Source organism: Rutidosis leptorrhynchoides, chromosome 6 (assembly GCF_046630445.1).
Source record: "Rutidosis leptorrhynchoides isolate AG116_Rl617_1_P2 chromosome 6, CSIRO_AGI_Rlap_v1, whole genome shotgun sequence".
NCBI lineage: Eukaryota > Viridiplantae > Streptophyta > Magnoliopsida > Asterales > Asteraceae > Rutidosis > Rutidosis leptorrhynchoides.
Genome location: NC_092338.1, coordinates 125,628,002 through 125,640,622, shown reverse-complemented (window position 1 = coordinate 125,640,622; position 12,621 = coordinate 125,628,002).

Here is a 12,621-nt window from a genome sequence, read left to right as displayed (position 1 = left end):
TCATATACACTCGATCGGACACGATGGGCGGGGTATTTATATGTACGAATAATCGTTCATTTAACCGGACACGGGAATGGATTAACAGTCACTAGAATTATTAAAACAGGGGTGAAATTATGTACAAGGACACTTGGCATAATTGTTAACAAAGTATTAAAACCTTGGGTTACACTCAGTCGACATCCTGGTGTAATTATTAAACAAAGTATTAAAATCTTGTTACAGTTTAAGTCCCCAATTAGTTGGAATATTTAACTTCAGGTATAAGAATAATTTGACGAGGACACTCGCACTTTATATTTATGACTGATGGACTGTTATGGACAAAAAACCAGACGGACATATTAAATAATCCAGGACAAAGGACAATTAACCCATGGGCATAAAACTAAAATCAAAACGTCAAACATTATGATTACGGAAGTTTAAATAAGCATAATTATTTTATTTCATATTTTATTTCCTTTATTTTATATTTAATTGCACTTCTAATTATCGCATTTTATTTATTGTTATTGTATTTAATTGCACTTTAATTTTCGTACTTTTTAATTATCGCAAGTTTATTTTATCGCACTTTTATTTATTGAAATTTCATTATCGTTATTTACTTTACGCTTTAATTTAAGTCTTGTATTTATTTTTAATATTTTACATTTGGTTTTAACTGCGACTAAAGTTTTAAAATCGACAAACCGGTCATTAAACGGTAAAAACCCCCTTTATAATAATAATATTACTTATATATATATTTGTATTTTTATAAAAGTAAACTAATATAGCGTTAAGCTTTATTTAAAGATTTCCCCTGTGGAACGAACCGGACTTACTAAAAACTACACTACTGTACGATTAGGTACACTGCCTATAAGTGTTGTAGCAAGGTTTAAGTATATCCATTCTATAAATAAATAAATATCTTGTGTAAAATTGTATCGTATTTAATAGTATTTCCTTCTAAAATTTAATAGTATTTTATACCCCTTAGCTTTAACATCAATTATTCTCTTGATTCTTGATTTTTTAATTTTTTCTTAATTTTTCTTGACATGATATGTCATGTATTATGATATTATACTAGTGAAACGACTCGTGAAATCACGGGTTTGTTTAAGCGAATCAATTTAATGACATGTTTCAGGTATTAAGTGAATGTAAATACTAAAGTCATTTATTTTAATGATCCGTTTGACTAAGAAACTCGTCGTTGTTATTATAAATATATAGAGACGTGTATTTTCGCATACATATGTAAGGTAGTTAATTTCGTAAAAAGAATCCATATTTGAATATTAATAATATAATAATTATAATTATAATTATAATTATTATATTAAAAGTAATAATAATAATAATAATAAGTTCGCTCAAACACTGTGATGACCCGGAAATTTCTGACCAAATTTAAACTTAATCTTTGTATGATTAACATTTCCGACACGATAAGCAAAGTCTGTAAACTGAATCTCAAAATTTTTGAACTACTTTCATATATTCAAATACCTTTCGGTTGTTCTTGACAATTCGCGAACAATTATATGTATATAGATACATATACATATATATATATATATATATATATATATATATATATATATATATATATACACTATAACTTGAAAACGTAACAATGTATTAATTGTTTAATACCGTACATTAAACTTATTGGTTTAAATATTTATTTAAATATATATGATAAGTTAGAATATTAATTGTATGAATAACTTGCGACGTATATTTTAAAACGTGTTTAAAAATATTGAGAATAGATATTAACTTGGTTATGAAACGTTTGATAAATACTATTATATTAATAAATAATGAGACAATGATTTATAGAAGTAAATGACCAAAACACTCGAAAGATTAAGATATACTTTGAGTGATATAGTTTATGGATAATTTAAGGCTATATTTTGACAAAGGTACGTGTCACGAAACGTAAAATGCAAGTTTTCTAAGTGTACGAAAATGCATTTGAGAAACCGAAACCGGGACATAAGTTGAGTAACAACGTACGAGTCATCGGAACGAAAATTACAGGTCAACTATGCACATGAATTTAATATAATATATAATTAATTATATAAATTAAATATATTATATATATTTAAATAATATGTCGACAAACAAGAAAACAAAAGTTTGTGAGCTGGATCAGAGGGCCATGCGATCGCATGGCCTTGAAACACAAATCCCATGCGATCGCATGGGGTGCTTTTTCAGAAAAAGTTCTATAAATTGCACGATTCTGGTTCAGTTTTCTCACACTTTATAGTACTCCGTATTACTTATGTTATTTATTTAATTTATTATTTATAATTATTATAATTATAATAATAATAATTATTATTATTATTATTATTATTAATATTAAGATTATTATTATTAATCTTATTATTAATAGTATTAGTATTATTATTTTTACGATACAAAAATAATAATATATATATAATATCACGACGGAGGGATGTCCAAATGATTTCGAAACGGGTTTTCGAGCAAGCTAGAGCTAAGAAAATTATGGGTTATTGTCAAAGAGGTTATGGGTAATATTCGGGGGTATATTTGTGAATCAAATCTAGTGTTTATCATCTCTGTTGCGTCTACGTAATTTCCTACAATATTAAATCTCAATATTGGTACGTAAGCACTCATATTTTATCTTTTATATATTAATTGTGTATCCATATCTAGTGCTCGAGTATATATATTTATACATGCTTGTATGCTAAATTTCGTCGCTAAACAGTTTATAATGATTCACGAATTAAATACATATATTACTGGTAAAAGGTATATGATATACATGTTTTTGGAAAGCTGGCGAAAAATCAATAACTTTTGATTTAGATATCGAATAGTTTCGATGAACGGATTAAAAGATACGATCAACTGAATTATGATTGACGTTAATTGGAATTGCTTTTGAATCTGCAATTAATATTTAAAACAACTTGTTTGCAAGATTGATAAATTGGATTTTTGAATATTACCAACCGAGTAAATGAATCCTTATATAAGGTATGTCTCGTTTTCTTAAACTATTGTCAAAATTGAATTTTTGAAATGACTTTGGATAACTTTTGTATGTCGATCTCGAGCATTAGGATTGTGATACACTATGACCTGACCTAGCTTGATAGACATTTATTGACCAACATATATTCACTAGGTTGAGATCTACGGTTATCTGGTAATCCGAGTTTCGATCACAATTTGGTGAATAACTTTATATGCTGCTAAGGTGAGTTTCATATGATCCCTTTTACCCATTACATTTTTGGGCTGAGAATACATGCAAATGCTTTATTAACTGATTTACAATATTTATATGCTTGAGTTTCATACGATCCCTTTTTCTCTATACATTTTTGGGCTGAGAATACATGCACTTTATTTTAAACTCAATGGATACAAGTACATACTTAATTCTACACTGAGTTTGAACCGAAAATCCCTTAGCTTTGGTAACTGTTAACTGCCAGTTATAAGAACTGGTGGGCGAGAGTAGTAGTATATGGATCCATAGGGCTTGACATCCCCGTCTGTTCCAGGTATAGAAACCCTAGCCTGAACTATAAAACAGATGTATGCTATTTGAGTTTAGTACACGTTGGTTTGCGTGTATTGTACATGTTGGTTGCATGTATGTTAAAACAGGGGTGCTTATTATAACGTTAAAGTTTAGTTACCAGGGTGCTCAATCTTGTAGAATATTTTGATAAACGTTTCTGGATGAAACAACTGAAATCTTGTGATCCATCTTTATGTACAGATTATGCAAAACATTAAAACTATGAACTCACCAACCTTTGTGTTGACACTTGTTAGCATGTTTATTCTCAGGTTCCCTAGGAGTCTTCCGCTGTTTGATTATATGTTAGACAAGCTATGTGCATGGAGTCTTACATGGCATATTTTTCAAGGAAACGTTGCATTCACCAAATCATCACCATGTATCTTATTTTGACTGCATTTTCAACGGAAGTACTATTGTAAACTATTATTTATGGTGATTGTCTATATGTAGAAATCATCAGATGTCGAAAACCTTTGATTTAAATATTCATTTATGGTGTGCCTTTTCAAAAGAATGCAATGTTTACAAAACGTATCATATAGAGGTCAAATACCTCGCAATGAAATCGATGAATGACGTGTTTGTCCATATGGATTTGGAGCGATCGTCACAGTTGGTATCAGAGCGTTGGTCCTAGCGAACCAGGTCTTGCATGAGTGTGTCTAACTGATAGTTGTTAGGATGCATAAGTAAGTCTGGACTTCGATCGTGTCTGCATGTTAAAAGTTTTGCTTATCAGTTCTTGTCGGAAATTACATGCTTATCATTCTTAAGTCTAGACACGTTTTCCTGCATTTATTGCATAAATAGTGTATAGACAAAAATACATATCTTAGCGTATCTGTTACTGTAAACTTTTCCTGACATCTTCCGAAAATTTCTCCATGATTTATGGAATTTGGTATTATATATACATATGTAAATTATGTATTGAAGAATACCAAACTAAATTCTATAATCTAATTCGTATAAAAAAAAATCATCTCCATAATTATACAAGATGGATCCCGTATCTAGTTCAAAATCCTTAAACTCCGACAGCTATTCTGATATGGATATTCACCTGAATTCCAAAGACAATGTAACAGGAATGGATCAACCAATCAGCCATCACCTATTCTTGATGAATTGGAGATGGGTTCGTAGCCTACTTAATTATTGGAGACAAGAAGAAGGCGATCCCTTCCATCCACCACATTGCCCTCTGGGCGAAGAACCTGAAGCACTTACCGGCGAACCTGTTCGTAATACCATTTTCTCTCTCATCTCCAAAATATCTCGTCATGATCATATACTCTCTCAAATTCTGGATCTTATTCATCCGCTCGTCCGAACCGCCAATCATCCCGGTGTAGTAGAAGAAGTCAACGAGCTTCGTGCTCGGGTAGTGGCTTTGGAGAATATAGTGCAAGGGTTACTGGCACCAGCAACATCACCGGCATCAACAGTACCACCGACAACAACGCTAATAGTACCATTACCACCACCAACAACATCCGCATCGCAAACCTCAACTTCACAATCTGTCCCACGAGCATCAACGTCATACGCACCGTAGTTACCAAGAAATACCAGCAACAATAACCGATGAAGTATTAACTCATTTCCCCTGAAGAAATTTTATGTATATTTAATATATATAAATTTTGAAATCAAAATAAATCTTTTTGTACCAAGTTATTACGTGTGAATCTTAACTGGTAGGTACTACTCGGTTAATTCATATTACTAATATGCTATGATGTACATCCTTCGTTAATGACTTAACTATCGTTAACTACAATCTCTGTTTCCAACTCAATGAATTCCATTTCATAATAAACTAAGTATATTATTCAATTATATGGTTGATTTTATACTTTCATCTTCGATGTATTCGAAACTTTCTAGAAAACATCATTCGTACCTTGTGAAGTTAGCAAGAGTTCCATGAGCACCAACATGATTCACTGAGAAAATATCAATAAAACTGAGTATTGATTACATTAGTGAAATACTCCGTAAAGATTATTAAATCTTTAATGTTTTAGAGATTATTCATTTCTAATTCAAGTCAAAAATCAAATGAGCTTAATATGATATTAACTCATCAAATCTGTATTACATCTGAAGAAAATATACATACATATATTTTCGTAAAAACGGTAATAAAATTCTTTTGTACAAAATATTACTTGTGAAATCTTTAACGGGTAGGTAATTCCCGGGAAATATATAAGTTCACAATTAATATGTTATACTGTACATTCTTCAACTTTGATTCAAAAATTATTAACTATGCTCACAGCGATATACAATCGTTTCCATACAAATTCAATTACATATTCTGATATTGACGGATCAGAATCTAAGTCAAGATTTAACGGGTAACATCATTCTTAGATCCCTACATCTTTCAAAGCTATACTTTGACTTCAAAAATGTGAAAGATCCTTTAGCATTGTTATTACTGAAAATAACCTTGCAATTTCTTTTCAAAGTATCCAGTATTATCAACCGTTCAACCAGTCAACGACGACCTTTCAGACTTGTAACTTTGGCATATACGTTTTTGTTATCGGGGAATCTTTCATGTTCCACCACATTAGCAGTAAATTTACTAACAACTTCATTGATCTTTGACCTTCCGAAAAATCCTTATACTCATTGAAACCGTATTATGTACTCATCCACATATTGTAATGGCAATTGCCATACCAACTATCGGGAATTAGCAATCAGTATTTTGAAATCTTGTAGCACGTCTACGCCAACAGTTATATGTGTACATATAACGTCTACCTCCTGGACTTACATACTTCGAATGTTAAGTTTCCGAAAAACACCCCAAACTACAAAACTAGTTCTCCGAATTTTGGAAAAATGTTGATGAAGCAGCAAAAACTATAAACGACCTTAACAGTCAAAAGTTTGATGATAAAGAATAGTATGGTGGTAAAGCTGAGAAAAAGAGAAGGTTTGGAATTGAAAAACGGATTGAGCAGACCATGAAGGAGGCTGTGGACAAATCACAAAGACTAAATCTACCTTCAAAGAATGCAAATGATTCAGAGTCTGCTGAAATCATTAGCGAATACCTTGCTCCTTACTCTAAAACCTTTGCGGACAATATTCTTCATCATCATCTTATCTTAAATATTCTAAGATATCATCGTATCTCCCATTATAAATATCCTCCATATTTCTGAAGATATTTTTCGAAACCATTCTTATCTGAAATCATTACCTCTTCGCGCTATCTGTGTTATATCATAAAAGAAACTATTTTAGTTTCTAAAATCTGAAAAATTCGAAAAAATGGATGTTTTGAAGTAATGTTGGAAACTGAAGCATGAGTTAGTATAATATAATGACACTTGATCAACGTGATTATATTACAGTAAGTCATGTTGAGTTTCTAATGGAACGTGACAAAGGTTCACATATTATACCCTCATCATGAACCATGTTACATAACTCTTTTATTCTATTTAACCTCTAAACATATAAAGAAAATATTTTTCTTGATGATTCGGTCTTTTTCGAGGTATTCTGGTAATTTGACAAGTCAGATTGTGCCATTACCGTTTCTTTCTTAGAACATTAATTATGTTCATTCCGAAATTCATACCTACGAATTCTGGATCATTATTCGCTTGACTTAAAGTCGGGAAGAGAGAACGGAAGCATGAAGCTCGGAAATATAACGGAGAATATAAAGCCCTATAACAACCCCGAAATTACAAACCGTGTATATCAATGCGTATAGCAATATAAAGACACGGGAGAATGAAAAACACTATAACCCCAAGGTAATGGTAGAAGAAAATAACTTCCTTTGGTGGTAGATGAAAAAGAAGAATGACAGATATGAAAGTTAAAAGTATATCAAGAATCAGAACTGGATGAAGCATTTCACAATCTTTTGAAGTATGAAATGAGGAAGAAGATGTAGGAGTGGTGAAAATAATGAAACGGAAGTAGTTAATTTATAGCAAAATATCAGACATAACAATCGAGGCAGATTACGCATTTAATCAAAGGAAATCATAATTTCCTTAAATTTCGAAGAATCAAATCTTATTATGAAGATTTCTATTCCTTAAATTTTGGAAACCAATCGTTACTACGTCAAAAGATAAGACGAATCTCTATTTCACTCTATTATGATAACTTCTCTCATACGCTTCGAGTAATTGGATTGTTTTATCCATATTATTCAAACAGTGATAAAACTCTATTTATCGACTCATATACGGTAGGAAAACATTTTTATTGTTAGTCATGACGACCTCACTCAAATTTCAGGACGAAATTTCTTTAACGGGTAGGTACTGTGATGACCCGGAAATTTCTGACCAAATTTAAACTTAATCTTTGTATGATTAACATTTCCGACACGATAAGCAAAGTCTGTAAACAGAATCTCAAAATTTTTGAACTACTTTCATATATTCAAATACCTTTCGGTTGTTCTTGACAATTCGCGAACAATTATATGTATATAGATACATATATATATACACTATAACTTGAAAATGTAACAATGTATTAATTGTTTAATACCGTACATTAAACTTATTGGTTTAAATATTTATTTAAATATATATGATAAGTTAGAATTAATTGTATGAATAACTTGCGACGTATATTTTAAAACGTGTTTAAAAATATTGATAATAGATATTAACTTGGTTATGAAACGTTTGATAAATACTATTATATTAATAAATAACGAGACAATAATTTATAGAAGTAAATGACCAAAATACTCGAAAGATTAAGATATACTTTGAGTGATATAGTTTATGGATAATTTAAGGCTATATTTTGACAAAGGTACGTGTCACGAAACGTAAAATGCAAGTTTTCTAAGTGTACGAAAATACATTTGAGAAACCGAAACCGGGACATAAGTTGAGTAACAACGTACGAGTCATCGGAACGAAAATTACAGGTCAACTATGCACATGAATTTAATATAATATATAATTAATTATATAAATTAAATATATTATATATATTTAAATAATATGTCGACAAACAAGAAAACAAAAGTTTGTGAGCTGGATCAGAGGGCCATGCGATCGCATGGCCTTGAAGCACAAATCCCATGCGATAGCATGGGGTGCTTTTTCAGAAAAAGTTCTATAAATTGCACGATTCTGGTTCAGTTTTCTCACACTTTATATTACTCCGTATTACTTATGTTATTTATTTAATTTATTATTTATAATTATTATAATTATAATAATAATAATAATTATTATTATTATTATTATTATTATTATTATTAAGATTATTATTATTAATCTTATTATTAATAGTATTAGTATTATTATTTTTACGATACAATAATAATAATATATATATAATATCACGACGGAGGGATGTCCAAATGATTTCGAAACGGGTTTTCGAGCAAGCTAGAGCTAAGAAAATTATGGGTTATTGTAAAAGAGGTTATGGGTAATATTCGGGGGTATATTTGTGAATCAAACCTAGTGTTTATCATCTCTGTTGCGTCTACGTAATTTCCTACAATATTAAATCTCAATATTGGTACGTAAGCACTCATATCTTATCTTTTATATATATTAATTGTGTATCCATATCTAGTGCTCGAGTATATATATTTATACATGCTTGTATGCTAAATTTCGTCGCTAAACAGTTTATAATGATTCACGAATTAAATACATATATTACTGGTAAAAGGTATATGATATACATGTTTTTGGAAAGCTGGCAAAAAATCAATAACTTTTCATTTAGATATCGAATAGTTTCGATGAACGGATTAAAAGATACGATCAACTGAATTATGATTGACATTAATTGGATTTTGCTTTTGAATCTGCAATTAATATTTAAAACAACTTGTTTGCAAGATTGATAAATTAGATTTTTGAATATTACCAACCGAGTAAATGAATCCTTATATAAGGTATGTCTCGTTTTGTTAAACTATTGTCAAAATTGAATTTTTGAAACGACTTTGGATAACTTTTGTATGTCGATCTCGAGCATTAGGATTGTGATACACTATGACCTGACCTAGCTTGATAGACATTTATTGACCAACATATATTCTCTAGGTTGAGATCTACGGTTATCTGGTAATCCGAGTTTCGATCACATTTTGGTGAACAACTTTATATGCTGCTAAGGTGAGTTTCATATGATCCCTTTTACCCATTACATTTTTGGGCTGAGAATACATGCAAATGCTTTATTAACTGATTTACAATATTTATATGCGTGAGTTTCATACGATCCCTTTTTCTCTATACATTTTTGGGCTGAGAATACATGTACTTTATTTTAAACTCAATGGATACAAGTACATACTTAATTCTACACTGAGTTTGAACCGAAAATCCCTTAGCTTTGGTAACTGTTAACTGCCAGTTATAAGAACTGGTGGGCGCGAGTAGTAGTATATGGATCCATAGGGCTTGACATCCCCGTCTGTTCCAGATATAGAAACCCTAGCCTGAACTATAAAACAGACGTATGCTATTTGAGTTTAGTACACGTTGGTTTGCGTGTATTGTACATGTTGGTTGCATGTATGTTAAAACAGGGGTACTTATTATAACGTTAAAGTTTAGTTACCAGGGTGCTCAATCTTGTAGAATATTTTGATAAACGTTTCTGGATGAAACAACTGAAATCTTGTGATCCATCTTTATGTACAGATTATGCAAAACATTAAAACTATGAACTCACCAACCTTTGTGTTGACACTTGTTAGCATGTTTATTCTCAGGTTCCCTAGGAGTCTTCCGCTGTTTGATTATATGTTAGACAAGTTATGTGCATGGAGTCTTACATGGCATATTTTTCAAGGAAACGTTGCATTCACCAAATCATCACCATGTATCTTATTTTGACTGCATTGTCAACGGAAGTACTATTATAAACTATTATTTATGGTGATTGTCTATATGTAGAAATCATCAGATGTCGAAAACCTTTGATTTAAATATTCATTTATGGTGTGCCTTTTCAAAAGAATGCAATGTTTACAAAACGTATCATATAGAGGTCAAATACCTCGCAATGAAATCGATGAATGACGTGTTCGTCCATATGGATTTGGAGCGATCGTCACAAACACCCAGCCATGTTTATGCTTCATTAGCTTTACCAAAATTTGACCACAAGTTCTACATCATGAAATATTTCTGACCCGTCTTTACCCAAACCGCTTTTGACTCATTACTCAACTGAACATACAGAATACAAAAGAATGAAGAGACGTACACTCTCTGCTCTGATCTTTTATCGGTGAAAAGGTTCATTTTTTTTTGCAATATATGGTGCCTGAATTCTAACTCTCCTGGATTACAGCGGAAGCAATGTCGTTTTCATCACAAATCAACAACCAACAAAAAAAGAGTGACCAAAATTAGTGAGTTTAAAATGCAGTAAGTGAAGGCAAACAAATTCGTATAACTTTTGAAATGTTACATGTATGTTCGGATTCCCAGCCCGTTTGAACGATGGTTCCATTATCAACTCCTTATTGTCCACAATATAAACTTTCATTCCTGTATGACCATAAAACAACAATGTTTTAATCAGTCAGCCACTGCTTAGAGTTCGATATTTAGTAACCTACATAGATTTAAGCTCACAATAACTCCTAATTTAAAAGAACATATATGTTTATAAAGAGATAAAGTGGCTATTTAAAGACAACACTGCAGATCAGGGAGTAATTCATACCTACCGTCAATTGAAACTGATTGTGACATTTCCAATCTGCATAACACACCATATTAAAGACATGAAATTTAGATAAAGATAAAGATATGTAATTTAGATAAAGATAATTGACTTTGATAATAAATATGAAATTTCCAATAAATCTATATGCAATTTAGACCTGTCAAAAAATCTCTTTTTTTTGGTTGAAGTTATACTCTTTAGAAAAAGAATAAATGTAAGATATCAGTGTTTGATCATGGAAACGTGATGCGTTGCCATACCTTGTCAAAAAAGAATAACATTGATTAAAAAATTAGTAGCATATCTTTAGATATAAAAATCGAGATTACATATATTAGAGCAATATCATTTTTACCTCATTATATGCAAATTTCTCCAATCATCTCATCAAGTATGAATACAATGGCCTAACATATACATTATATCTCGAATTCAAATGGACAGGCTGCAAATAGCAATACAATACACACAATCTTCGTGATTAACAGCCCATAACCCAGATGTAATTTAACAAAAAAAATCTCTACATTCAAACATGAAAAGCTTTATATTAGTACCTGGAGATTGAGATGAACATAAAAGATTAATATTTTGTGGTAACAATGTTATGTGCTTGTTTGGGTTTCCCAGATGTTCTGTTGAACAATTAGTTGAACATCTTTAATAATACTGCCTTTTTGGTTATCTTCATCTTCTCAATAATTGATTCACACCCCTGCTTCATCCTTCTACATGTTCAACCAAATCTAAATAATTTAGAAACATCGATATGGTTGTCAATCTATAAGGGTTTATTGGAATTGAAGATCTCGATCAGGATACGCCAAAGAAAAAGTACGGTCTCAAATCCCTAATTTCTTGTTAGGGCAACAGTCAAATGGGAATATAGAAGAAGTCCTAATCAAAAGATTATGATATTATTGGTGTGTTTGGATGAAAGTAGCTGGAGCTGGAGCTCAAGCTTATGAGATAGAGCTGGAGCTGGAGCTTATTTTAGAAGCTGGTAGCTGGAACTTATTATTTTTTATAAGTGTTTGGTAAACTACCTGGAACTTATTTTCTAGTTCATAAGCTCTACTTTTTTTCATAAGCTACTAAAAGTAGCTTATTTTTTCAGAGCTTATGATTTCCATAAGCTCTACTTTTTGTGTCTACCAAACGAAACTTATGACTTGAAGCTTATTAAAATCATAAGGTCAAGCTCCTATAAGCTCTCATAAGCTCCAATAAGCTGCTCACCCAAACACACCAAACCTATTTATTTAAGTTATTAAAAGAACTACTCCGTAGTTATCTATAAATACAAATTATTTTTAATT